At 37.6% G+C, this 6,527-nt stretch overlaps 1 protein-coding gene across 2 annotated transcripts in view; it reads right to left on the reverse strand.

Annotated features, from left to right (window-relative positions):
* Positions 1–4,537: 4,537 nt before the first annotated feature.
* edem3 (ER degradation enhancer, mannosidase alpha-like 3) overlaps positions 4,538–6,527 on the reverse strand; it is a 71,091-nt gene continuing 69,101 nt past the window's right edge. For both annotated transcript variants that reach the window (XM_048602043.1, XM_048602042.1), the window contains one exon: positions 4,538–6,527. This exon is cut by the window's right edge and continues 2,877 nt beyond it. The gene's annotated coding sequence lies outside the window, so the exon portion shown is untranslated.

The raw sequence follows: 6,527 nt of genomic DNA on the forward strand, positions 1-6,527 counted from the left end.
ATTTTTCAGGGCAATACCTTGACCAATCAGAGTCAACCTGCCTAGTTTAAAATTTAAACAATGCTTGGCAGTTCTGTCATTTTAACTGATGCATTCTCCATGGCAATGCCTCTATCAAGAATCCACTTGCCAATAACTCAGCTTTGCCTTCTCACACAATATAAATGTTGTATTCCCTTTTGGTATTTCCTGTAAATTGTCCTGATGAGCGCAAGACAGAAAGTTTGACAACCAGTGTCTTTTTTTTCCAGCAATACTCGATTAGTTTAAATTTTACAGATTTACCAGACATATCATTGACTACATCATTTTCCTCTGTAAGGTTACTTTGGAGAGGCTTCTTCCAAACTTCCATTTCCTTCATAACTTTGATCTGACACAAGAGAAAACTTAAATGTCTGTCTTACCCTGTGGTAATCTTTACTGGATATTGTACTGTGCCCTTGTCAGATCACAGTTTGATAACTGCATCTTCAGACTAGTATTCTAATATTTTGGCCACGTAGTTGAACATTCTTTCGGCTTTATTGATTGCATATTTGTTGGGTATTTCAGCATCAAGCTTATTAAGATTACTGGATCTCTCTCAACTCTTAGGTATTCCAATACTATTCATGGAATATGTGAGGCACTACATCCCCATTAGTACCACAGGCACTGTATTATTCCTCTCTAAATGGGGCACTGCCCATTTCTCTGCCTACCAGTTTGTGCAATTTCCTTCATAAATTTTGAACCTGCATCTTTGGACTCTAATGCCCCTCCTTATTTGATATCATCTAAATGGTACCAATTTAAATTAAGTTTCTGAAACCCTGCAGGTTATTGGTGTAAATTAGAAACAGCAGAGGCCCAAAGGTGAATCTCTAAGCCAAACTACCTCAAAGTATCCTTTGCTTTCTAGCCATCACCCATGACAGTAAGTACCCTGATTTGCTTTGTGCATAGGAAATAACCTTTTGTGTGGAACTTTGCAAAAACCCTATTGGGAGTTTAAATATCACCCTTAGAGCTTTCAACAATCTATTTGGGTTGTTGCTTGCTTGAAAAAGTAACAAAGGTTGTGTAAAACAAGATTTTCGTTCAGAATCCATTCTAATTGATGATTATTGGGCTATTATTACATTGTATAAAGTTTACCCTGCTCTTTGATTTATTCATTTTACATATATTTGAAATAAGACAATTTTGCCTATTGCTGGCTGTGTCTGTTTTGAGTACTTCAATTCTTGTGATCATTCTGTGGTTTCAGTCTTCCAGTTCACAATTGCTAATAAAGTGGTTTTCAATAGGTTTCTAATCAGTTAGTGAGCTGACTGTATAAACATATAAATGCCAAATAATTTCAGATACATTTCGAGTCAGAGTTGTACAGCAGAAGCAGACCGTTTGGTCCAATTTGTCCACGCCAACTAGATATCCTAAATTAATCTAGTGCCATTTGCCAGCATGTGGCCCATATTCCTCTAAACCCTTCCTATTCATATACCCATCCAGATACCTTTTAAATGTTGTAATTGTACCAGACTTCACCACTTCCTCTGGCAGCTCATTCCATACATGCATCACCCTCTGCATGAAAAAGTTGCCCCTTAGATCCCTTTTATATCTTTCCCTTCTCACCTTAAACCTATGCCCTCTAGTTTTGGACTCTGCCACCCTATGGAAAATACCTTGGCTGTTCATCCTATCCATGCCCCTCATGATTTTATAAACCTCTAAGGTTACCCCTCTCAACCTCTGATGCTCCAGGGAAAATAGCCCCAGCTTTTCAGCCTCTCCTTATCGGTCAAACACTCCAACCCGGGCAATGTCCTTGTAAATCTTTTCTGAACCCTTTCAAGTTTCACAACATCCTTCCTACAGCAGGGAGACGAGAATTGCATGCAGTATTCCAAAAGTGGGCTAACCAATGTCCTGTACAGGCACAACCTGACCACCCAACTCCTATACTCAATCCAATAAAGGCAAGCATACCAAATGCTGCCTTCACTATCCTATCTTGCTGCGACTCCACTTTCAAGGAACTTAGAGACCTTGGAGAGCAAGTTCATTGTTTAGTAACACTGAAGGCAGTATTCCAATAGTGACCTAACCAACATCCTATATACCCACAACATGACCTCTCAACTCCTATACTCAATGCAATGACCAATAAAGGCAAGCATACGAAATGCCTGAGCAGTTCTAAGGGTCACCAGATCTGAAATGTTAACTGATTTTTTTTATTCACAGATATTACCAGACCTACTGAGCTTTTCCAGCAACTTCTGCTTTTGTTCCTGATTTACAGCACTGGCAGTTTTTTCGGATTTTATACCAAACACCTTCTTCACTATCCTATCTATCTGTGACTCTACTTCCAAAGAACTATGAACCTGCACTCCAAGGTGTCTTAATTCGGCAACACTCCCCAGCACTTCACCACTAAGTGTATAAGTCCTGCCCTGATTTGCCTTTCCAAAATGCAGTACCTCACAATTATCTAAATTAAACTCCGTCTGTCACTTCTTGGTCCATTGGCCCATCTGATCAAGATCCCGTTGTACTGCGAGGTAACCTTCTTCACTGTCCATTACACCTCCAATTTTGGTGTCATCTGCAAACACTAACCATACCTCCTATGTTCATATTCAAGTCATTTTTACAAATGACGAAAAGCAGTGAACCCAGCACCAATCCTTGTGGTACACCACTGGTCACAGGCCTCCAGTCTGAAAAGCAACCCTCCAGCACTACCCTCTGTCTTCTACCCTTAAGCCAGTTCTGTATCCAAATGGCTAGTTGTCCCTGTATTCCATGTGATCTAACCTTGCTAACCAGTCTATCATGAGGAACCTTGTCGAACGCCTTACTGAAGTCCATATAGATCGTGCCCATTGCTCTGCCCTCATCAATCCTCTTCGTTACTTCTTCAAAACACTCAATCAAGTTAGTGAGACACTATTTCCCATGCATAAAGCCATGTTGACTATCCCTAATCAGTCCTTGCCTTTCCAAATACACGTAAATCCTGTCCCTCAGGATTCCCTCCAACAACTTGCCGACCACCAATGTCAGGTTCACTGGTCTGTAGTTCCCTGGCTTTTCCTTACCACCTTTCTTAAATAGTGGCACCACATTAGCCAACCTCCAGCCTTCCAGCACCTCACCTGTGGCTATCAATGATAAAAATATCTCAGCAAGGGGCCCATCAATCACTTCCCTAGCTTCCCAGAGTTCTAGGGTACACCTGATCAGGTCCCTTTTTTTTGGGTTTAACTTCAAAACCAGTTAAAAACCCACCCTAATTTTTTTAATATTTAAATTTCTAAAAAATATTGTTTGATTCTGCAATAAAACAAAGCATAGCATTTAAGACAAATTTGAATCATTTAGGTGGGAGTGGCTCATTGTCACTGAAAAAACCTGTCTATTTTGTGATAGCTTCATTATTTATGTGGAGACTTCCATTATCTCAGGATCTCTAAAACTGATTTCTTGCTAACAAACTTCTTCTGAAATGTAGAATGTAGAATGCAGCAGCACAGCAAATTTCCACAAGTAGTGATCTTAACCTGAAGTTGCTTAAGAGATAAACATTGGTGAGGACACCAAGGAGAACTCACCTGTCTTCTTCAATAGGATCTTATACATCCACCTAGAAGAGCCTCAGTTTAATGTCTTGTCTCAGTATTTCACTGGACTACCAATGTAGATTTTACCCTGTGACTTGAAAAGTGCAGATCTGAAGACATTAGATGACAAAATTGTTCATATTGCCAGGTCAAAGGGAGTGGCATTTTAACATGTTGAGAAACAAAAATAAATTATTTTCCTTTTACCCTGCAATGCCTCAGTTACTTTGGACATATTGACAATAATCAAGTCATCAGCAAGCTTAAAAGCAAAAATGCAGCAGGATGTAGGATATATAAAACAAACACAGAATCCTGGACAAGCATAGCATGTTTGGCAGCATTTTAACGACAAAAACAGAGTAATGTTTCTTGAGTAGAAGAGTCGTAGTGGACTCAAAATGTTAACCATTTCTCCCTCCACATTTGCTGCCAGACGCGCAGAGTTTCTCCATCATCCACTGTGGATTATCATCAACAAGGTTGATGCTTTGAATTCATTAGGGTTTGAATTCACTAAGGTTTTGGAGTAGATTTGTAGCTCGGGTTGTGGATGTTGTGGTTGGTTGGCTCGCCGAGCTGGTTCGTTGTTTTTCCGCAGACATTTCATTACCTAGCAGGGTAACGAAACGTCTGTGGAGCAACAACGAACCAGCTCGTCAAGCCAACCAACCACAAAATTCATTAGTTACTTGTGCATTTGGAATTATGAATAGTGTCATATTATAGATACTGTACAAACCACTAAACACAACTATTAAATAGATATAAAATATTCACTACTTTTCAATATATTTTGGTCGGGCTGCATTAAATTGTAAAACCTAAAATTATAAAATTCACAGATTGAGCAGATTGCAATAATTTCAGACTCCTAATTATTACCCTTGAAGTTTCAGAATAATATAGAAAAGAATTAATTATATTTACATTGTTTTATTAAATTTTTACAGTCAGAAGTAATCACAGTAATCAAATACACAAATATGTACAGTGATCATATCTACAAAATTAACCAGACTGTTTTACATCACAGCTTACATTTTACAGCTGTCCATTTATTTACAGGATTTTCTGAGGTGCATACACTTTTTTTTAAAAAAAGAGAAATACACTGCACTGTACCTGCTGTGTAAATTCTACAGATACTCTCTGTCTGATTAATGCAGAAATGCCACAATCACACTGAAGGAACAGAACCCAATGTGAAATCTAATTTCAATTCAAATTAAAACCTTAGAAAAAGACAAATACCTACCCATCACTTTCGTTTATACAGACATTTTAAAAATATTAAGCAGTTTTTCTTATGAGTGCCTTAATTGCGCATTTCCCATCACATGATGTTGACCCATTTTACAAGTATTGGTTACCCAAACTGCAGACGCATTGCAAAGGGAGAACAGATAAAGACAGCGCAAACTACTGGATTTTACAGTCAGTCAAATTCTATGCCAATTGCCCCTTCCAATTTAAAATAAAGTGATTTTAGTCCCTAATTTTGTTGCATTCAACAGTTAAGTAACAATTTAATTACTGCAGACGCATTTGTCCTTATTAAATCTGGACAATACACAAGTAGATAGAATGTAAAAACATTCCTTCCCTAATACATCTGCTAGGACAATAATTGTATCATATGGGTCAGTAAATTAACAACTAAATCTATACCTTGTGTGTTCAGCAACATTTAAGTGAAAACTCTTGTTATATCTGCCAGATGTCTGCTCCAAATTATAATAGAATTATAGATCATAACAGATGTAACATCTGTTGACAAAATATGTGATCTAATTATGAATGGTGATATACAACATTAAACTAACATGGGTAAGCACTTTGAAAATGTGCATAATTGATGACTTACTGAGATAATAATTATCTGAAACTCAATAATAGTGACATACAAATTGTCAACTCGACAGTACTGCAAAAGAGGAACCTAGCTTTCTAAAAGGTCCTTAGCCATGTCACCCTCCGAAAACTACTGCATTTCTGCACTGTAAATGGGAGAATAAAATAAGCTTTCAATATTCAATGAAAGAAACAATAAAGTCAATCTTTCTATGACTATTGTGAAGGTAGCTTTTGTAATAAAAACATTCATAGAACAAAAAAGATGTGCACATCTTTTCAATGTGCAAAGGTCACTGAGTCCTTGAAGGATCCACACTGCTGGTTCCAGTAGATTTTCATATACAGTACATTACTAAGCCACATAAACTGGGAAACATATGTATTCAAGATCTGACATATCTAATGCATTCAACAGTTGAAATAAAATTCCAAGATATCAAACATTGTGATAATTGAAAAATGGGCAGTAACTCCCACCGCAACGTGTGGAGCATTAATTTACAAGGACTTTCTGCAATATGAACTGGTATGTCCTTATTGCTAGTGTAACAAAGTCCAGATCATAAACGGTTGTATCCAAAGTCATAACGTTGACCAAGAATACTGGATAGAAACATATTTTAATTGTAAAAAACGGGAAAATAGAAATCAGATTCAAGAGACAATTTTGTGTGTTTTTTCAAATGAAAATCTTCCTACCTTATTTCTTCTTTTCATACCTTTGTATTGATACTGTTTTACAAATGCTAGCAACTTCCTTGTACTTTACCCAAGCGACTATTCTTCACATGTCCAGATGTTAAAAGTCAAAAGGAACTACAGATTGTGAACAACTATTTGCCTCACTGCCAAAGAACCAACCTGCTGACTTCAGCCAGAAATTCTCCTGGAGATATCACATTCCTTATCCATTTTTTTCTATTCCCTGGGCTAGTGATGATGACACCAGTTGTAGCCCTTCAACAGAGATCAGCTAATTCAACAGCAGAGTTTCAGGCCTAAGTAGCACACTGGATAACACACTGGATAACACACTGGATAACACACTGGATA

Source organism: Rhincodon typus, chromosome 10 (genome assembly GCF_021869965.1).
Source record: "Rhincodon typus isolate 14 chromosome 10, sRhiTyp1.1, whole genome shotgun sequence".
NCBI lineage: Eukaryota > Metazoa > Chordata > Chondrichthyes > Orectolobiformes > Rhincodontidae > Rhincodon > Rhincodon typus.